Raw genomic sequence first — 23061 nt, 5'->3', positions numbered from 1 at the left:
GAGGTTGCGCCAAAATTTCTAAGTATATGATAGAAGACTGGTTCACCAAATATGAACTGGTGAGTGCAAAGAAGTGGGATGACGCGGACAAGTTGACTAATGTCATCTTTTACCTCACTGACTTGGCCGAAATGTGGTACAACAACCACAAAAACGACATTACGACGTGGTCTATTTTAAAACGTTGTTTGCTGACGTTTTTGGCCGACCCACTGTCCGCAAGTCCAGAGCCGAATAACGCTTGCGGACTTGCGCACAGAAGCCATCGGAATCGTTCACCAGTTACATCGAAGACATTATTGGTCTTTGCAACCGTGTGAACACCGCCATGCCCGAGTCGAAGAAGATTCAGCACATCCTCAAAGGGATAATGGCAGTGCATTTCAGATGCTCCGGAAGGCCGGTTGACACCCCTGCCAGACAGCTGCAGTTTCCAGAAGACTGCGGCTTTTCTACGGATCCGAGTGCCTGCGCTGACACACCTGAGCTTTCCAGGCCATTCGGGACATCGTCATCGTCAGAGATATTGTTCTTATCAAGCAACAAAAGCGGCAACAGCGAACGTCAGTGGTTTAGTGGGCGTGGAGGCAGCACAACTGTGGCAATGGCTTACGAGCTTCGCTTTCACGTTATACAGGTTGGTGAAACCGATTCATTATATGCTAAGAAGACAAGTAACCGTTGTTTACTGCTGCTTCCACGCCCACAGGTGTTATACGTCCAGTCGCGAGAGTGTACTAACGCCCTTTGCTCGCTACTCTTGTGTTGCGGTGACGTTGAAGCAAACCCAGGGCCTCCAAAAAAGACCCCTGGGCCATTAGATGATGTCGAGAACAACACAGCTTCTCCTGACGCGCGTCTTTTTTTTTTTTTTTTTTTGTCGGATTTTGTGCCCGATTATGTTTTTGTTGCACACTGGAAATGTTTTCTGTGTATGGGCATAGGTTCTGCGTTTTTTGGTGTTTTTTCTATTGTATGTTCTGCAACTTATAAACAAATTATGGCACGTCGTTGAGGTAAAGCCACCTGGCTATCTTTGGTTGATGTCGCCTTCATATGCTATAATGACTGTATTCGGTTCCCACTGTCGTGTGTGCACTATGAAATCGCCTTTTCTTTTTTCTTGTTATCGCCTGTTAACTTCAACTTATATTGCAAACTGCGTCATATTTTCATTGTGCTGATACGCTTTGTAACGCGTGAATTAATTTTGTGTGATCTGTAAAACTTCACCAATTACCCCCCTTACTCAATGCCCTGTAAAAGGGCCTGTAAGGAATTTTAAATAAATAAATAAATAAATAAAGAAGTTATGGCAATGCTTTCTAAGATAAGTGCCCGCTGTGATTCATCTGCCGTGGAGCAGTCCAATTTGGCAAAGGCGATCGACGAGGTGAAAGCCAACCAGCAACTTGTGGTGAGCAAATTATGCGAGATTGAAAGGCGGCTTTCGACGGTTGAACTGCGGACTAACTCGGTTGCGGACATAGAGAAGGAATTGCAGGTCACGAATGAAGATCGGCAGCATCACTCAAACAAATGACGCATTGGTGTCCCGTCTAAACGACCTCGAGGACAGAGCCCGAAGGTGCAACTTTGTTTTTAGGTATGCCCGATAAAAATGAGACCTGGCAAGCTACTGAAGAGGCACTTACCAACCTGCTCTCTAGTAGCCTGGGCGCCGAGTTCGACCCGAATGCAGTAGAAAAGGCCCATCGTTTAGGTGGTCCATATATACGCGAGAAAACTCGACCAGTGATAGTGAAATTTGCAAGCCTTAAAGCAAAAGAACTTGTGCTGGCACGTCGATCTAAGTTGAGAAGTCATGAAGTCTCTGTATCGGAGGACTACTGTCAAGCTACAAGAACAGCGCGCAAGATGCTGCACAATTATGCAAAATCATTGCCTGGCCGACCCGCTTTTCAGCTTCGTTACAACAAGCTCGTTGTTAACCACAGAAACTATTGTTATGATGCTTCCGCGGGCATTGTTTGCGAGACTACTGCGCATTCTCGCAGTAATGGCAGCGAATCCCGCATCGAAAATGTGGCGCACTCAACTACCGATCACAGCCATGACCTTCACGCACGTTTATTGCCTGATGCCGCACTTTTGTCACGTGCGCGGACATCTAATGCCTCCTCATAACAATCAGCAAGGGGAAGTGGCAGTATCGTATCACGTCCTATTCCGGTGCTCTACACGAACATCCGTAGTATAATGGGAAAGCAGGACGCTTTTGACCCTTTTATCGATTCTTGTGAAGCTGACGTGATTGCCGTGACCGAGACTTGGTTGAATGCTCATGTTTGCGATAACGAAATTTTTACTACTTCCAAATCGTTGAACATTTACCGCCGCGATAGAGATGGAAGACAAGGTGGTGGTACTTTGCTTGCCATTTCGAAGCGTTTCAAGTCCTTTCTTACAAACGTGATGTCTACATTGGAAGTGATATGGTTGGTTGTGAATAATAAAATGCTTGTTCTTGGCGTCAGTTACCGCCCTCCAGATACAGACATCAGCTTTGTTCAGGAGTTTCACGATAACATTGATGAAATTACAATGCGATACCCATCTTCTTCGATAACTATTCTCGGTGACTTCAACTATCCTACCATAATGTGGGCGTCATCGTTACCAGACGTCGTACCATTTTCTTCAAATGGCCAATGTTTTCTCGATACTTGCAACCTGTTTAATTTTACGCAGATGGTGAATAACCCAACTCGCGTCACCAATTCTTCATCGCACATTCTTGACTTGATTCTTACAACAATGCCCGACAACATTCATGCACTAAACTCACTTCCTGGTCTCAGCGATCACTGTCTGCTACATTTTTACATACGCAACAGCATGCCAACTGCTACTAAGAAACGCAAGGTTATCTATAACTACAATGCTGCAAACTTTGAGGCAATCAACAACGAGCTCTATTTTACGACACTTATCTACATGACTTTGATAATAGAACCGTGCACGAAAACTGGGATCTGTTTGTTAACAAAATCTACGAACTTACTCGTACCTTTGTTCCCTTAACGTCTATACCTGTGAGCTTTTGCTCACCCTGGTACAATACATACCTAAAGCGACTTTCTAACAAAAAGAAACGCTTGTTTCGTGCTGCGAAACTCCAGAGTACGGAGAAACGCTGGCACTCCTACGAGAGTGCTGCGCGAGTTTACTTGTCAGCAGTTTCGGATGCTAAGGCTAACTTTCTATTTAACACTCTGCCATCAATGCTTGTCAGCAACCCTAGAAAGTTTTGGAAAGCTATTACAAATACCAACGACAGTGAAATTGTACTTGTTGGCTCGGACGGCCTTCCCGTATTTTCCGAGATGTGTGCAGCACGTCTGAACGAAAATTTTGTCCGGAACTTTTCAGGGTTGTCCACTTCTGCTACCGTCTCTTTACCAGCGCGCAACTATCCATCAACGTCTGTTATAGTGACTGAGGCCCATGGAATTGTAAAACTAATTGAATCACTCAGAATATCCTCTGCTTGTGGTGTTGACAACATAAACGCAAGAATCCTTAAAGAAACTAAGCATGCCTCATCTATGTTCCTGTGTAAAATATTCCAACAGTCTTTGAATGAAGGTGTGGTGCCACGTGTTTGGAAAGAGGCAAAGGTGGTTCCGCTACACAAATCAGGAAACAAGCATTCTGTTACTAATTACCGACCTATTTCACTTACTTCTATACCATGCAAACTTTTGGAGCCCATAATCTTCTCTTACTTGGTCAACTTTCTAGAATCAAAATCGTTCTTTAGCACGTCACAGCATGGATTTAGGAAGTCATTCTCATGTGAAACACAGTTGCTTTGTTTTACCCATTCGTTACATATCATTCTAGATCGGAGTTCACTGGTCGACTGCATTTTTTTAGACTTTTCGAAGGCTTTTGACAAGATTAATCATCGCCTACTACTATATAAGCTTAGGACCCTTAATATTGATGGCGGCATTCTTGCTTGGATCGAGTTTTTCTTAATCGCCCACAATTCGTTGTTGCTAACAACTACAGCTCACCCTCTTCTCCCGTTACTTTTGGTGTGCCCCAGGGTTCTGTGTTGGGCCCTTTACTATTCCTTATTTATATTGACGATTTACCCGATGTTGTAACTTCTTCGATTCACCTTTTCGCCGATGACTGTGTTGTTTACCGAGAAATTTCATCTAACTCTGACGCTAGTTCTTTGCAAAGTGACATTAATAATATTGCCAGCTGGTGTAGAACTTGGCACATGGACCTCAACACTAACAAATGTAAATTTTTACGTATCTCACGAACTACCGGACCCCCTGTTAACTACATCTTAAATGACGTTGATCTAGAGTCTGTAACTTCGTATAAATACTTGGGGATTCATACAACATCTGACTTGAACTGGAAACATCCTATTACCTATGTTATTAACAATAGCAACCGTATGCTAGGGTACCTACGACGCAACTTTAGCCGTGCCCCTCAAGCCGTGAAACTAACTATGTATAAAACACTAGTTCGTCCAAAACTTGAATATGCATGCTCCATTTAGGATCCTTTTCAACTGAACTTGACTCGCTCGCTTGAAATGGTACAGAATAACGCAGCACGCTTCATTCTATCTAACTACCATCGCACTAGCAATATTACGTCAATGAAACACAGCCTTTCACTACAGTCACTTGAATCACATCGCAAAGCATCTTGTCTCATACTTTTTCACAAGATATTCAATCATCCACTTTTGAAAGCTCAGTTCATTACCACTCCTGCCTATTACTCAGCTCGTTTAGATCATCAACATAAGGTACACGTCATTAGCTGCCGCACTAACACATTTCATCATTCCTTCGTCCCACGCACATCCAACGACTGGAACCACCTTCCTTCCGACAAGGTTACCATTTCAAGTCACGACTTGTTTTCATCTACAGTACAGAATTACTTACGTGATGACACGTGAAGTGCATATTATACATATATATTTTTGTACTCTATTTGCCCCATTCTGATGATACTTACACGTACATTCATTGTACTGCCTAACATTGAATTTTCATGTTTTGTAATTTTGATTATTTTAATGTTACTATGTTTGCTCTTGGTTATAGTTTTTTTTTTCTGTACCCCACTCCCCTCTGTAAAGCTATGTGCGATTGAGGGTAAAAAATAAATGAATGCTCCTGGCCCGTAATCCGATCACCATTGCGGAACTTGCCAGTTTATGTGAAAGTTTCGAAGAGTTGAGGAAACAGTGCGCCCTGACTCTGCCATTTTCCTCCCACGCCGACTCCCTCTCCAGCCTTACTTCTGTTCCCGATCCCTCACCAACCCTGCAAGAGATTAAAGACTGTGCGTGAAGAAGTAGCTCGGCAACTGTCGTTGATTCCCTTCACGCAGCAGCCGCTATCCTCTCGTCTACCCTCACCACTCCCCGACGTTATTACTGAAGAGGTAGCTAAGGCTATTCCCGTCACTGCCCACCAGCAGCCTGTGGCCATGCCTGTGGCCATGCCTGTTCCTCATGCGCCGGCTATGCAGCCCGTGGCCGCGCCTCTTACGTATGCCAAGTGGTACGCAGCAGACCCCGCCAGCAGCATTTGCCACCCATGGCTTCAGTTGCTCCCCACTCTGCCCCTCTTTCGACACCTTGGGCCGCACCGTGAGTCAGCAATTCCTGGCGCACTCCTGATAATCGACCGATCTGCTACGCCTGCAGTACTCCAGGACACGTGGCACGATATTATCGCCGTCCCTTCCAACCACTCCATGACGCTACTCGGCCGTTATCTTATGACCCACAGCCCATGCACCTAACTGCTCCCTATCCCTCACCACAGTACGGCTACAGTACCTTTACCGAGTCTCAGTCACGCCAGCCTGCATCTCAGACTCACTCTCCCCGCTCCCCATCTCCTCACAAGCGATCACTGTCCCCAATGCGTTCCCGACCCGCTTCCTCCAACTGGGAAAACTGAACGCCGCAGTTCCAGAGGCAAGAACTGCGCCGTCGTCGAAATGCTCAAGTCCTCGCACTTCACCTGCCAACATCGTCGCCATATCTGTCAATGGTGTTTCTACCTTTGCCCTCGTCGACACAGGTGCTGCCGTTTCTGTTATAGCCGCCCAGCTCTGCCGCTCCCTAGGCAAAGTGACCACGCTGCTCTCTGGACTATCGCTTCGTACGGTTAGTGCACAACCAGTTCAACCTCTCAGTACCTGTACGGCCCGCATATTCATCCAAGGCTCTATGTACGTTGTCAAGTTCATCGTCCTTTCGGTGTGCTCGCATGACGTTATCCTCAGGTGGGACTTTATCACATCCTAATGCCGTCATCGACTGCGCACACGCTGAAGTTCAATTTTCACACCTGTGTGATGAACCTTTCCATGAAACTCTTGAGCGGTCGCCAAAACTTGTCGCACGTGAGGACACTGAAATTTTGCCAGACTCTCTTGCCGTTGTCCCTTTTTGCTGCGATGACCATAACGATGCTACGGTAATGTTTACACCTTCCGACGTTTTCATGAGCCGCAGAGCCGTTTCCTTGCCTTTCGCTACACTTAACATCACTGCTGGCCAAAGCAATATTTTCGTCCACAACCCCCTTTCTGCACCGCTTACGCTACTTGCCGGCGAATGTCTCGGTCGAGTGGAGTACCTTGATTCTTCTTTATTCCTTAACAAGCCAGGCGAGTCGTGCAGTAGTGCCTCGACCGAACTTCATGCCCTTTCCCCACTGGAATACTCGTCGAGTGACATCTTCTCGAGTTTTATCGCCAACACCTTAAGTGCTCAAGTACGCGCTGAGCTTCTTAATCTCCTCCAGCACTTCACAAATTCATTCGACGTTTCTCAGCCGCAATTGGGTCGCGCTTCCGCAGTGCACCACTGTATTGACACAGGTTCGCACCAGCCATTGCGTCAAAGACCGTACCGTGTCTCTGCTGCAGAACGTCGGTCATCAACGGCCAGGTCGAAGAGATGCTACACCGTCACGTTATTCAACCATGGTACAGTCCTTGGCATCTCCTGTCGTTCTAGTTCGAAAGAAGGATGGATTGATTTGATTTTGCGTCGACTACCGGCGATTAAACAAGGTAACGTGGAAAGACGTCTATCTATTACCACGCATCGACGACGCCCTTGACAGCCTCCAAAGAGCCAAATTCTTCTCCTCCTTAGACTTACGATCTGGATACTGGCAGGTTTCTCTGGCAGAAGCTGATCACCAGAAAACTGCGATCATTACACCAGATGGCCTGTACGAATTTAACGTAATCCCTTTTGGGCTTTGTAATGCTCCTGCCACGTTTGAATGACTCATGGACAACACGCTGCGTGGACTGAAGTGGTCTGTGTGCCTATGCTACCTCGACAACATTGTCGTTTTCTCTCCCGGTTTTCCTACACATCTGCTTCGGCTCCAAATGGTTCCGACGTGCTTAACCAACATTGGGCTCCAACTGAACCGTATAAAGTGCAACTTCGCCGCGCGAGAGCTGTCCATCTTAGGGCACATCATGTCCAAGCATGGCGTTCTACCCGATTCTGCAAAACTGCGAGCAGTCGCTGAGTTGCCGAAACCTACTACACTGAAAGAATTACGCAGTTTCGTCGGACTATGCTCGTACTTCCGGCGCTTCGTTCAAAATTTTGCCTCGATCATGTCACCACTGACCAACCTCCTACGCGGTGACGCAGACCTTTTATCCTGGTCTCCTGACTGAGACGTCGCGTTTGCCACGCTCCATAGTCTGCTAACATCTCCTCCCATTCTTCGGCATTTCGACCTAACAGCTGCAACGGAAGCTCACACAGACGCTAGCAGGGTTGGTCTTGGCGCTGTCCTCGCCCAATGCAAACCGGGCTACTCCGAATACGTCGTCGCTTATGCGAGTCGCACGCTCACTAAAGCTAAGGCAAATTACAGCGTCACTGAAAAGGAGTGCTTAGCGCCAGTGTGGGCGCTTCGCAAGTTCCGCCCGTATTTGTACGGTCGCCCATTCGACCTAGAAATGGACCACCATGCACTTTGTTGGCTTGCCACATTAAAAGATCCTTCTGACCGCCTAGCTCGGTGGGCACTGCAAATCCAGGAGTACGACATTCGTGTCATCTATCGCAGTGGACGCAAGCATTCTGACGCTGACGCCCTGTCCCATTCGCCTTTACCTCCCAACTCGGCCTGCGGAACCACTGGTACCAACTCCATCACATCTCTTGACCTCGACTCTTTTGTCAGTGAACAACACAAGGACCCATGGATCGCTCCCCTTTTTTTACTGTTTCTCTGGATCGTCAACCACTGCGGTATCACGATCTCTCCGACGTCAAGCTGCTCACTTCGCCATTCGTGATCGGCTGCTACACCGACGCAACTACACCCCTGAAGGTCGTAAGTAGCTCTTAATTGTCCCCCGCAACTTGCGATCCCAAATATGCAAAGCTCCTCACTTCGCCATTCGTGATCGGCTGCTACAGCGACGCAACTACACCCCTGAAGGTCGTAAGTGGCTCTTGGTTGTCCCCCGCGGCTTGCGATCCCAAATATGCGCCTCCTGTCACGACGATCCCCAATGTGGCCATGCCGGAGTTTTCAAAACATATGAACGCATTCGCCATCGCTTCTACTGGCGTGGAATGTATGATTTTGTTCGAAAATTCGTTATGGACTGCCCCGACTGTCAACGCCGCAAATCACCGCCTTTCCACTCGTCCGGTGCCCTTCAACCGCTTCCGTGCCCTGCCAAACCTTTTGATCGGATCGGAATTGATCTCTATGGCCCTCTACCGACAACATCAGATGAAAATCGGTGAATCATAGTCGCTGTGGACCATTTAACACGCTACGCTGAGAGCGCCGCGCTTCCAAGTGCCACTGCGCAGGACGTAGCGTCCTTCGTCCTCCATCGCTTCATACTACGACATGGTGCACCTCGAGAACTACTAAGTGGCCGAGGTCGAGCATTCCTATCAGAAGTCGTCACGGCTCTGCTTCCTGAAAGCCATGTTGTTCATCGCAAGACCACCCGCACACTAACGGGCTCACGGAGAGATCTAACGGCACCCTCGGCGATATGCTCGTGATGTGTGTGACATCTGATCATACTAACTGGGATCGCATTCTTCCCTTCATCACATTCCCATACAACACCGCGGCACAGTCTACCACTGGATTTTCACCTTTCTTTCTTCTTTACGAACGCGAACCATCCCTCACCATCAACACTCTCCTTCCATACCGTCCTGACGCATCCGAATGCCCATCTGTGTCTGAAGCTGTCCGGAAAGAAGAAGAGTGCCGTGAACTCACACGCACCTTTACGTCACAAGAACAGCAGCGCCAAAAAAAAAAAAAAAAAAAAACAACGCCGCCTTTTCACGAAGCCACAGCTATTCCCCGGGATCACTTGTACGACTGGCTGTTCTTTACCAAACCCCCGGCCTTTCCTCAAAACTCGTCCCGAAGTACGATGGCCCTTACCACGTTTTCGAGCAAACTTCGCCGGTGAATTTCTTCATTTAGCCACTTTCCCCATCTGACGACATGTGTCGGCATGGACGTGACAGTGTCCACGTCATCCGCCTTAAGCCATATCATAGCCCTCTGCCTCCAGACTGTTAGGTCCCCAGGATGGCTCTTTTTCAAGGGGGAAAATTGTGAAGAAGAAAACGCATCGTTGGCAGGCAACATCGCCACCCCTTGGGCACTGGGTTTTGGGCTTCTCTCGCTCGCCTCGTGCTCATCGTCGCCGGCATCTGCTTGACCGTTGCTCTCTCCCGACCGTGTTTTCATCGTAGGAACACTGTCGCAGCACACGCCAATAAACCCCTTTTCAGAACTAATGGTGGGGTTTGCCCCAGCCCCAAATGATGTGAGGTGGCAGAAGTGGGTAGTGGAGCAGGCAACAGGCGGGAAGGAACAAGCGGGAAGAGAGATCAGGGGGCCACAGTGTCTGGCCACAACATGGAAGCCCCGAGAACATACAGCTCTGTGGTGCGACAGTCTTCGAGCAGGGCAGAAACACCGAAATCACGGCCAAAAGAAAAACAGGGGGAGCAAACAGGGGCGCCATGGCAAACAGGAAGCAAGGGATTTGAGCGTAGAAAGGTCCTAGTGATGGGGGACTCGAATGTGGCCAGGCTTCGAAATGGCATTTTCACGTCAGTGAAGAAGAACAGGAGAGTGAGAGTGGAGGCCCAGTCAGGGAAGTGCATGATGGATTCATAGGCCAAAGCTCGGTTGGTTGCAGAGGACAGCATGGAGGGCAAAAATCTCGTCATTATTCCTGCTGGTCTCAATGGTGTCCTGAGGAGCAAGAGTCAGACCCCTCAGAGACATTTAGAGAGCGGGATGCGTAAACTCCAAGACACCTTTGGGAGAGTGCATGTGACCATATGCACACTCCCAGTGTGAAACAGGAATGCAGCGGCGCTGAAAAATAGGGCACTGTGGAAATACAATAGGTATGATGTTGTAAGAGGAATTTGGAAAGGTGTCATGGTTCCTGGTCTGGCGGGGGTATCGTAGGATTGAAAGGAGGGTAGTGGAAGTTAACTGTGTCATCAGGTGTATAAGCCGGCAGCTCAGACACAGCATAATGGAGGCGAACCATGACGTGTACGAGCCCGGCGCTGGCCCTTTGCACAGGATGTCATTCATTACAGCTGTGCGATGGGCAGAAGGGTTGGTAATAGCATGTGTTGTTAAGCCACAGCTTTTTTAACGGGACCCTGAGCCCAGAGGCCTACAGTGTAACCAGACTATTCTAAAGAGGCTCTATCATTCAAGCCACATGGGGTCCGTGGGATAAGAAATCGAGGTAAGCACAAGGGCCGACCTAAATCAGACATAGGGTATATTAACATGCAGGGTGGCAGGAATATGTTGGTTAAAGTGGGAAAAGATAAAAGAGCAGCTAAGGCAGGAGGAGCTGATGGTATATGTGGTTGTGGAGACACATCCTCGGGACATGGAGCAACCACCTTGCAATCTGGATTAAGTATGGGAATAATGCAATAGAACAGAAGGCAGCAAAATGGGGGGGTGGTGAAATTAGGGCATTTATACATAAAAGTATACCTTCGCAAAGAGTCAAGCAGGGATGCAGGGAACATTTAGGTTAAAAGGGAAAGTAGCTGGGCAGGTGACACTCCTTGGTTTGGTGTACTTTTGGACGGGAGCAAAGGCCAGAGAGGAAAACCAGGCAATGGCAGAGTGTATATCAAAGGACATTGAGGAATTAGGAGGAGAATACGAGATAATTACACTAGGAGATATGAATGCGCACATGGAAGATATAGGTAGGTACACTGACCCAACAGGTAAATTGATCATGGCTATGTGTGAAAGGCATGATCTGACCATTTGTAACAGTACTGAGAAGTGTGAAGGACAAACAACATGCGAGGTATGAAAGCTGCAGTCGACAATAGATTATACACTGATGTCACAAAGGATGTATGATGGGCTCAGGAGAATGCACATAAGTGAATGTGGCTCCAGAATTATGAGTAGTGATCACAAACCTATCGAGCTAAGTTTTGGAAGAGCAATGCAAGCGGGAAAGAGACGAGATGAGCAGCTACGGGGGAATTTGTAATCAGAAAGGCAAATAAATATAGCTATTAAATAAATTAAGAAAGTAATCACAAGGGATAATAAAACAGTGTGGACAAACACGAATCTGATTAGACTGTTTGAGCTAGAGCTTGCTAAGGCATAAGACAAGTCACCCCGAAAAAGAAGACACAAACCCAAGAGTTGGTGGGATGAGGAAGTTAAAAGAGCCATAGCAAAACATCAGGAAGCCTCTATGGAACACAGACATAAGCAGCGGGGTGAACTGACAGATGATGCTGAAAAAAATGGGGCATCTTTCGAAGCTGCAGAAGGGAAGCATCCCTTCTGATCAACGAAAAAATTAGAATAAAGAGAGCTCAGTGGCTGGCAGAAGTACATAAAAAAGATAGAAAGGCAGCTGCAAAATTTTGGAACCATATAAACTCACTAAGAAATTAAACAAGCCTAGAGCAGAGAATTATAACTACAGCTCAAGGTGTTAGGCTAGAAGGGGATGAAGCTATTGAATACATAGGAACCAGGATGACAGAAAAATTTCAACAAAGTGCTTTATGCACCTTAAGAGAAGAATAGATCAAGTGACGCAGTGGCTCTATTTAGGAAAGGGCTGATAAGAGGGTTCCTAGTAGTACTTCAACAGGCCCTGATGGCATCCCAATCATGCTGATAAAGACATTGGGTCCGAAGTCTAAACAGACTTTGAGAGAGGCAGTGAGCAGAACAATAATCGATGGGGAAGTCCCCGATGGAGGGACACTTAGCAGGATGAGCATGATCTATAAAGGAAAGGAGGACAAAGCTGACATAAACAACTATCGTCCTATAACAGTGACATCAGTGGTCTACAGTGTGGCGATGCAGATTATAAAGGAAAGACTGCAGGCATGGATAGAGGATGAGGGAATGCTGGGGGAACTGCAGAATGGGTTTCGGAAACACAGGAGGTTAGAAGACAATCTGTCTTCACTGTATCGAAATAGCAGTAAAAGAACACAGGCCCCTGTGGCTACCAATCATGGATATCAAGCGAGTGTACAATAGAGTGGTTAGACAGGCCTTGTGGGGAATATTGGACACACTAGGTGTGGAAGATGGAGTCACTAAAGCTCTTAAAGGATAACTATAAGAGTAACAAGGTAGTTATAAAAAAAAGAAAAGCAGGAAAAGCTGCCTAAGCCCACAAAGATAAAACCGGGGCTTAGGCAGGAGTGTCCTCTGTCACCCTTGTTTTTTATGATGTACCTCCTAAGATTAGAGGCCAAATTAGAGGGAGTGGACTTAGCTTCAGCCTCTATTTCGTCGTTTCACGAAACGTCTCCACTCACGGAGTCAACCATGCGAAGACTGGTGGTGTATCCGCTGCCAAAGAACATGGGTCCCGGCGAAAGCGAGGGACGACGAGCGGCGCGAGCCAGGGCGCTGCTGCTGCAACATCAGAACGACGAGGGCGCCGTCTACGTGGACGTGGCCAAAGTCAAGAACAAGGACGCCTACGTGGCGGCGGCGGTCGCCGCAACGACGGGCAAGATCGTCACGTCATGCAGCGTGCGTACGCGGAGCGCGAGCCAGGCCGAGGAGATGGCGATAGCCTTGGCGACGCGCTCCCCGGGCGTGCGGACAATACTCAGTGACAGCAAGACGGCCATCCGTAGCTTCTCGCGCGGAGCCGTGTGCGGGGCGGCTGCTAGGGCGTTGGCAAGCGACGAGTCCAAGTCGAGGCTGACGCTAAAATGGTTCCCGGCTCACATGGGTAGGGACCTGATACCAGGATCTCCGAACCGCAACGAGGAGGCGGATGCCGCGGCCCGTGGTCTCGCCACGTGCCGGACCGCGGCCGCGCCCGCCTCCGAAGACACGACGGCGACCGAAGAAGAAGGCGAGGAGCAGCTGCTCGATTACGGCGACATCCTCGCGTGGTACAGGGAGCAACGGCGTGGCTTCCCGCCTCCGCACAGGGATCTTACCCGGTGGGAGGCGGTGAGGTTGCGCCAGCTCCAAACCGAGACTGTGCTGACCCCATCGCTAGCGCGACACGTGTGCCCCGAACTCTACGTGAGTGAAATGTGCAGTGTGTGCGCGAGCGCGAGAGCCACCCTGGCTCACATACTCTGGGGATGTGACGCAGACAGCGCGGACGGTCCGGTGTTACCGCCGCAAGTAGAACAGCGTGTGGGGTCTACGGACCCAGAAGACCAGCGAAGGGCCGTCCGGCAGCTCGAGGTCGCACTGGCGCTGCAAAGGCGAAAGGGGGACACCCCCAGTAACCCGAGCGGCGACGGGGCACGAAGGCCTTGAGGTCTAGGCCCGCGTGACATTAGGACTTCTAGTGTAACGTGAGATAGGGTGAACCCCACGCCCTGCGCGGCCGGAGGGAATCCCGCATGCTGGAACCCAATAAAGTTTATTCTCTCTCTCTATTTCGTCGGACAAGAAAAACTCATTGAAAAGGCAATAATAGCATTGATATACCCAGATGATATTGTGCTAATGGCCAACAACAAAGAAGATTTGCAGATATTAATGGACATCTGGGGTAATAAGGGAGATAATTTAGATTTGAGTTTCAGTAAGGAAAAATCAACAGTCATGATTTTTAATAATAATGAAGGAAGTGAGCTTAAGATACAGGAGGTCACGCTAGAGATAACAAATAAATACAAATATCTGGGCGTATGGATAAGCAATGGGAGCGAGTACTTAAGGAAACACAAAATATACGTAACGACTAAAGGAAACAGGAATGCAACGGCGATCAAAAATAGGGCACTGTGTAAATACAATAGGTATGATGTTGTGAGAGGAATTTGGAAAGGCGTCATGGTTCCTGGTCTGACTTTGGGCAATGCGGTCTTGTACATGAGAGAGAGAGGTTCAAGCAAAATTAGAAGTTGAGCAACGAGGAATAGGCAGGCTAGCTTTAAGTGCTCACAGGAATACACTAAATCATGGAGTACAAGGTGTAATGGGATGGACATCATTCGAGGACAGGGGAGCTATCAGCAAGACAAAATTTGAGAAGCAATTGAGAGAAATGAGGGAGGGCGTTCGGCTAGGAAGGTTTTCGGCTACTTGTACATGAGGAATGTCGACACAAAATGGAGGAAGTGATTCAGAAAATTGACGGGTAAATACTTGGAAACTATCGGTTAAGAAGAAAGTGAAGGAAATGGGGACTGACATGTGGAGAATGGGCATGATTAAGAAGTCCGCGCTAGAGATCTATCGAACTTTTAAGCAGGAAATTGCCAAGGAAAGGATCTATGATAATGCTCGGGGTAGTTCTCTACTGTTTGAGGCCAGGACGGGACTACTGCGAACAAAGACATATCGGGCCAAATACGAAGGGGTAGACACAGTATGCAGTGCGTGTGGAGAGGAAAAAGAAACTGCCGAACACTGGATAATGTTCTGTGAAGGGCTTCACCCTATAGTTCAGGAAGATAGCGCAGAGTTTTTCAAAGCACTGGGGTTTAGGGACCGGGAGGGCAAAATAGACTTTAAGCGGGTAGACTTAACTAGAAGGAGGTTATCTGATCGGGGGCCTAAGCACAAGTGAAAATTAAATCCTTCACTGCAAAGTAAAAGTACTTCACTATTTGAAGGAAACAATAAAAAGATAGATCTAGTTTTTAGTTCGCTAAGTAGTACGGCTAGGTGGCATTAGCGGCCGCTGAATTTGCCCTACTTCCGAGCTGTGCGGACGTGTTTTCGCGCGCTCCGCCTGTTTGGCAGATTCAAGGTCGTGCAAGGTCGGTTGGTGCAGGATCAACGCACAACGAGTGATAAGTTTCTCTTCATTTTTTCGTGTTTGTGAACACCACTATTATTTTTTGCTCTCCTAATCAATAATTAGCGTTGCGAGTATTGTAAGTGTGGGACGCGGGACAGTTGTAGTGACGTTGACCACGTGAACGAAGTAGGCGGCTGTTTTGAAGAAGTTCGGGGCGCCCGGTTAGTTGTTAAACAGCTAGAGCCGATCACAAAAGGGACTTAGTGAGAGGCTACTAGCGAAACCAAACACGTATGTGTGCACTGTAGGCGGCAGCTTCAAACAATTGTTGAGGTAGGAGACTTAACGGAGGCGGCTGGATAGGGGGATTAGGGTTAAACGTAGGGCTGTCGGGCTCTCGGTCCGATGGTCGGCCGGGCGATGGCTAAGAAGGCTAGAAAACCATGAGCGAGAGTGAGGTGGTGCAGTGCGAAGAAGGCAAGCGCTGGTGCTACTTAGATGAGACAGCATTCTCGAGTTTGGCCGACACGCAGAAGGCGAGCTTTGTATGCAGGCTGTGCGAGGCACCCAAGGCAGCTGTGCAGCGCATGGAGGTTAGCATCAAGGGGCTTCAGTGGGAGCTTAAGGTGGAATGGGAGCAGAGGATAGAACTCGAAAAACAGCTCGCAGCGTCGCGTGAGCAGAAGGCTATCGCCAGCCTATTAGAGCGAATGAAGGGCGACCTTCGAAAAGAAGGGGAAGGGCGCACCGAGCTCGAGCAGCGGGTAAAGGAGCTGATGGCGCTTTGCCCCGGCCCCGAGCGGTGTGACACGGAAGGCATGGGTAGCGGAGAAGGTGACAGGCGGGAAGGAGCAGGTGAGAAGGGAGGTCAGGGGGCCGCAGTGTCTGGCCAGAGCACGGAGGCCCCGAGAACATACAGCTCGATGGCGTGGCAGTCTTCGAGCAGGGCAGGAACATAAGAGAAATGACAGAGAGAGAAACCGGTGAAGCAAACAGGGGCGCCATCGCAAACAGGAAGCCAGCGATTGGAGTGTAGAAGTGTCCTGGTGGTGGGGCACTCTAACAAAGCCATAGGGATGGCGTCTTCAAGACAGTGAAGGAAGATGGGAGAGTGAGAGGATGGGAGATGGGAGAGCCCAATCAGGGAAGGGCATGGTGGATGCACTGGCCAAAGCTGAGGATGTTGAGAGGACAGCATAGAGGACGAAAATCTCATCATTATTCACGCTGGGCTCAATGATCTGTTGAAAAGCAAGGATCAGAACCTTCAAAGAGTTAAAGGATGGGATGTGTAAGCTCCGAGAAGCCTCTCGGAGTGTGCATGTGACCATATGCACAGTCCCAAAGGTCTGGGGGCACTCTCGTGAAACTGAAAGGAGGGTAGTGGAGGCCAACGGTGTGATCAAAAGTATGAGCCGGCAACTCGGATACAGCGTAATGGGGGTGAACCAAGACGTGTACGAAACCGGCACTCGCCCCTTTGCACAGGATGGCATTCACTACACTGGTGCGATGAGCAGGAGGGTTGGTAACAGGACGGGTGGTCAAGCCACAGCCTTTTTAGGGGGGCCCAGAGCTCTGAGGCCAACAGTGTAGCCGAAGACGATTCTAAAGGGGCCCAAATATTCGAGCCACACGGAGTCCGTGGGAGAAGAAATCGACATAAGCACAAGGGCCGAGCTAAGTCAGAGGTAGGCTATATTAACATGCAGGGTGGCAGGAATAGGTTAAAGTGGGAAGAGCAGTTGAGGCAGGAGGAACTGATGGTATATGGGGTTGTGGAGACACATCTTCGGGACATGGAACAACCACCTAGTAATCCGGACTACGTATGGGAATATTATAGAGAACAGAAGGCAGCAGAAAGAGGTGTGGTATTGGGGCATTCATTCATAAAAGTAGAGACTGGCATAGGGTCAAGAAGGAGTGCAAGGAACATTTATGGCTAAAAGGGAAAGTGGCAGGGCAAATGACACTCCTTGGTTTCGTGTACATGTGGACGAAAGCAAAGGCCAGAGAAGAAAACCAGGCAATGGTCGAGTGTATATCAAAGGGCATTGAGGAATTAGGAGGAGAGTGCGAGATAATTATACTAGGAGATATGAATGCGCACATAGATGGATATACTGACTCAATGGCAAAATGATCATAAATATGTGTGAAAGGCAAGATTTCATCATTTGCAAAAGTACTGAGAAGTGTGAAGGGCAAATAACATGGGAGGTAAGAAAGCTACAGTCGACGATAGATTACGCACTGATGTCACATAGGATGTATGATAAGCTCAGGGGAACGCACATAGATGAAGGTGGCTCCAGAAGTCTGGGTAGTGATCACAAACGTATCAAGCTAAGTTTTGGAAGAGCAGTGAAAGTGGGAAGGAGACAAGATGAGCAACTACAGAAAAATTTTCATCCAGAAAGGCAAATAGCAATTGCTACTAAACAAATTGAGAAAGCAATCACGCAGGATAATAAAACAGTGCAGACATACACAAATATAATTAGACTGAGCTAGAGCTTGCTAATGCACGTGACAAGTCACCCCGGAAAAGAAGACACAAGCCCAAGAGTTAGTGGGATGGGGATGTTAAGAGAGCCATAGAAAAACATCAGGAAGCCTCTAGGGAACACAGACATGCTAAGAAGCGGGGTGAACCGACAGATGATGTTGAAAGAAAATGGGACATCTTTCTAAGCTGTAGAAAGGAAGCATCCCTTCTGATCAATGAAAAGATTAGAAGAAAGGGTACTCAGTGGCTGGCAGAAGTACATAAAAAGGACAGAAAGGCAGCTGCGAAATTTTGGAACCATCTAAACTCCCTTATAAATAAAACAAGCCTAGAGCAGAATTTTATAACTACAGCTCAAGGTGCAAGGCTAGAAGGGGACGAAGCTATTGAATATATAAGAACAAGGATGACAGAAAAATTGCAACAAAGGAGTGCCTCATGCACCACAATAGACAAGGATGGATCAAGTGGCTCCATTGTCACAATGTCCATGGATCAATGGCTCCATTGTCACAACGAGAGTGGGAAAGGGCAGAGAAGAGAGTTCCAAGTAGTACATCAACAGGCCCAGATGGCATTTCAATTATGCTGATAAAGACATTGGGTCCGAATTCTAAACAGACTTTGAGAGAGGCAGTGAGCAGAATAATAATCGATGGTGAAGTCCCCAATGGTTGGAAACTTAGCAGGAAGAGCATGATCTATAAAGAAAAGGGAGACAAAGCTGACATAAAAAAGAACCGTCCTATAACAATGACATCAGTGGTCTACAGGCTGGCGATGCAGATTATAAAGGAAAAACTGCAGGCATGAATAGAGGATGAGGAGGTGCTGGGGGAACTGATGAATGGGTTTCGGAAACACAGGAGGTTGGAAGACAATCTGTTCTCACAGACACAGTGCATCGAAATAGCAGAAAAGGAACTCGGGCCCCTGTGGCTAGCATTTTTGGATATCAAGGGAGCGTACGATAGTGTACTTCAAGAGGAATTGTGAGGAATACTGGACACACTAGGTGTTGAAGATGGAGTTACTAATCTTTGAAAGGAAATCTATAAAATTAACAAGGCAGTTATAAAGTGGGAAAAACAGGTATCCAGGCCCACAGAGGTGAAACGGGGGCTTAGGCAGGGGTGTCCTCTGTCACCCTTGTTATTGATGATGTACCTACAAGGATTAGAGGCCAAATTAGACGGAATTGGACTTGGCTTCAACCTCTCTTTTGTCAAACAAGGAAAACTCATTGATCAGGCACTACCAGCATTAATGTACGCAGATGAAATAGGGCTAATGGCCGACAGCAAAGAAGATTTGTAGTGATTGATGGACATCTGCAGTAATGAGGGAGATAGATTAGATTTCAGATTCAGTAAGAAAAAATCAGCAGTCATGATATTCAATCATAATGAAGGTAGTGAGCTTAGAATACGGGAGGTCACGCTAGAGATAACAAATAAATACAAATATCTGGGCGTATGGATAAGCAATGGGAGCGAGTACTTAAGGAAACACGAAATATACGTGACGACTAAAGGTAACAGGAATGCAGCAGTCGTGAAAAATAGGGCACTGTGGAATTACAATAGGTATGATATTGTGAGAGAAATTTGGAAAGGGGTCATGGTTCCTGGGCTGACGTTCGGCAATGCGGTCTTGTGCATGAGATCAGAAGTTCAAGCAAGATTAGAAATTAAGCAACGTGGAATAGATAGGCTTGCTATAGGAGCTCGTGGGAATACACCAAATCAAGGAGTACTAGGTGATATGGGATGGACATTGTTTGAGGGCAGGGAAGCTAGCAGCAAGATAAAATTTGAGAAGCGATCGAGAGAAATGAGGGAGGAGCGTTCGGCTAAGAAGGTTTTCAGCTACTTGTACATGAAGAATGTCGATACAAAATAGTAGAAGCGAACCAGGAAATTGACTGGTAAATACTTAGAAAACGGCAGGTGGCCAAACCAAAAAGAACTATCGGTTAAGAAAAAGTGAAGGAAACAGAGACTGATATGTGGAGAATTGGCATGATTAACAAGTCCGCACTAGAGATCCATCAAACCTTTAAGCAAGAAATTGCCAAGGAAAGGATCTATGGTAATACCCGAGGTAGTTCTCTACCGTTTAAGGCCACAACAAGAGTAGTGCGAACGAAGACATATTGGGCCAAATACGAAGAGGTAGACACGGTATGCAGCCCCGCCGCGGTGGTCTAGTGGCTAAGGTACTCGGCTGCTGACCCGCAGGTCGCGGGTTCGAATCCCGGCTGCGGCGGCTGCATTTCCGATGGAGGCGGAAATGTTGTAGGCCCGTGTGCTCAGATTCGGGTGCACGTTAAAGAACCCCAGATGGTCGAAATTTCCGGAGCCCTCCACTACGGCATCTCTCATAATCATATGGTGGTTTTGGGACGTTAAACCCCACATATCGATCAATAGACACGGTATGCAGTGCATGTGGAGAGGAGCAGGAAACTGCCGAACACATGATAATGTTCTGTAGAGGGCTCCACCCTATAGTTCAGTATGATGGCGCAGAGTTTTTCAAAGCACTGGGGTTTAGGGACAGGGAGGGCAAAATAGGCTTTAAGCGGGTAGAATTAACTAGAAGGAGATTGTCTGATTGGTGGCTAAAGTCAAGGCACGAGTGAAAATTAAACCCTTCACTGCAATGTAGCCGTCCTCAACTTTACTATTTGAAGGGGAAAAAAAAGATAATTCTAGTGATTAGTTCACTAAATATTATGGCTTAGCCGCCGCCCGATCTAAAGGTTAGAGCCACATCCATCCATCCATCCATCTATCCGAAAGGGTAGAGCCATATCAATCAATCCATCCATCCATGGGCGAATACGGGCACGCGAAAGGCGGATTGCCTGATGAGCGATGCTGCTTTCACGTACAGCATCAGCGCTATTGTTCTCTGGTTATCAATAGCCCAATATCTTGTTTTTTATTAAGATGCGTCCGGCAACCTTTATGTGTGTGTTGCAGGATCTGTGAGCATGCATTTTTACGATAACACGAAAGCTTTTCTTTTGGTCCGGTTGTTTTTATAGCGAGGTGCTTGCTGCACACGCGGAAGCAGTTCGGAGGGGATTAGTCACGCGCTTTTTAGGCTTTTGTGGGCACCAGTTTTCGCCAACCTAGCTCGCCGTGTTAAGAAACTTTGTTTTCAGAGATGGTTTGACAGCACTCTGAAATTATGACGCAGGCAGCAGCATTTCGGGAAGCACTCGGGCCTCGTTGGATCAGAACAAGCGAGTAGAGGACAACACAGCGTACACCACACGATGGCGTCTCAACACTGCACAACGAAACACACCGACGGGTCCTGACAGTTGCATTTTGGCATGCATAGCGCGTTTCATACTGCATAGGAGCTTAAGTAGTGCTTCGTCTGCTGCCCCGAGTGAAATACGCTCGCCATGCACGTGCGATGCTTTCACCATTGTTTCCCCCAGACAGTCTGTATGATGCCCCTCTTGGCTTCGACAGTGAGAGCACGAAACTTTTTAGATACGTACCTCAGCGCCAACGTCCGAACCACGTCCTTAAACGGCGGTCGGCCGAACAGCAACGATGAACACTTGCCTACAAGCCAATGTATTATGTCGCACTACTGCTGCACCCATGACTACCACACTCGGCCACAACTGCAGTACGTAGAAGGCTGCAGAATTGCTGTTGAACGCTTGCACATCGCAACGCAACTAGAGGTGTGCGCCGAGGCGGTTTCGACCTGGGGCGGCGTGGGGGTCGTTCTGGTATGGTCACAGAACACTACGTATGGTGGGCTACACGGAGTGTGTGGCTAGAAGCATAGAGTTTCTCAAAATTAACTAGAGGGCACTATGGCGCTGCGATCGTTCAGCGGCTATGGGAATGATGGGTAGTACCAACACCACCTCTAAACTAGAAATGTGCGCCGACTGGTCGGCGCGCCGCCGCCAAGAGTTTTCGCCACGTCGCCGCCGTCGACGCGAACTGATCGGCGCGCCGCCGCCGCCGCCGACGTTTTTCATCGGCGCAATCGGCGCGCCATTTATGCACCAGTACCGAATTTTCACAGATTTGTCTTTTTCTTTTTGATCTTGATTTATAGCTTCGTTTACCATTTATGTAGCCAGTAAAAAACAGGCTTCTTAGTTATCTTCATCCAGCTTCACAGACCGAGAGTACCGCTATGAACAGCGGCACAAGTTCGGCGGCCGCTGCATGAAATGACATAGTGGACAAATTTTGACAAAAAATAAATGTAACAGTTACAGTAATGCATACACGCTGCCTTATTAGGCTTAAAATAAATTTTTGCTGGTTCTCTATGTCGTAATTAGCAATGATTTTGGTCATACAACGTTGAATGTACTGGCCCAGCGTGTTGATGAATGCTAGTTCACCGTAGCATTATTCGAATATTCATATGGATGCAAAACGGCATCATAATCAGTCCAAGATGGCAGCCTATGATCGTGCCCGAAACAGGGCGTATACACAGAAGAAATGAAATGGTAGCAGTGCAGCACGAATGCAGCGCGTTAGGTGAAGAACTACACAAAGCCCCGAAGGATGAAATCGAAAGGGAGAAGTTTAGTGGAGATTAGAAGCGTCGAGGCATAATACATGCTCGAGCCTACTCAGGGTATATCATCACCTGTCCGTGGTGTTAAAGTTTATAATTTTTGAGGATGACCACTTATATGCAGCGTCTGAACATGCTGCAGAAAATATTTGATGCCTTTTAATTCGGGCATCAGATATCCGGGATGAAGATGCCAAGGCAGTAAGATGGCAAGAGAGAGAAAGGAAGGCTGGGAGATTAACCAGATCTTTCCATCCGGTTTGCTGCCCAGCACTGAGCGTGGAGAAATAGGGGCAAGAAAGGGGGTGTAGAGAGACAGAAAAGAAAACGCATGTGCACTCAGGAGTAGGGTGGCAAACTTAACAGAGGATTTATTACATTCTGTACAGACAGGGCGAGAGATCTTTTGCGAATGAGCTGGTTGGCTCATTATAAAGTGTGCGTTTTGGCTGAATCAGGGAATGGGTCCAGAATGCGCTGTTGAATAACGGGGGACACACACCCTTTCTGACGGTGCCGCTCACACTCGCTCACGTCAACGTCTTTGATTGGGGCGTGGCCACCACACTGCACCTGTGACACCAAGAAACCACTGTGGTCGTCACGTCGAACGTCTTATGGTGTCGGAATGCCACCTCACTTCCCGGCTAAGATGG

At 47.9% G+C, this 23061-nt stretch overlaps 1 protein-coding gene across 13 annotated transcripts in view; it reads right to left on the bottom strand.

The window, feature by feature from the left end:
- The window catches only part of LOC119169171 (RING finger protein 141), a 158201-nt gene extending 136526 nt beyond the window's left edge, over positions 1–21675 (bottom strand). For 2 of the 13 annotated variants that reach the window (XM_075886324.1, XM_075886329.1), the window contains exon 1: positions 21351–21675. The gene's annotated coding sequence lies outside the window, so the exon portion shown is untranslated. The remainder of the gene's footprint in view (positions 1–21350) is intronic. The other 11 variants (XM_075886326.1, XM_075886328.1, XM_075886318.1 and 8 more) reach the window with 8 other exon arrangements.
- Positions 21676–23061: the final 1386 nt, after the last annotated feature.

This window comes from Rhipicephalus microplus, chromosome 2 (assembly GCF_043290135.1).
Source record: "Rhipicephalus microplus isolate Deutch F79 chromosome 2, USDA_Rmic, whole genome shotgun sequence".
NCBI lineage: Eukaryota > Metazoa > Arthropoda > Arachnida > Ixodida > Ixodidae > Rhipicephalus > Rhipicephalus microplus.
This window is presented reverse-complemented; position numbering and strand designations above follow the sequence as displayed.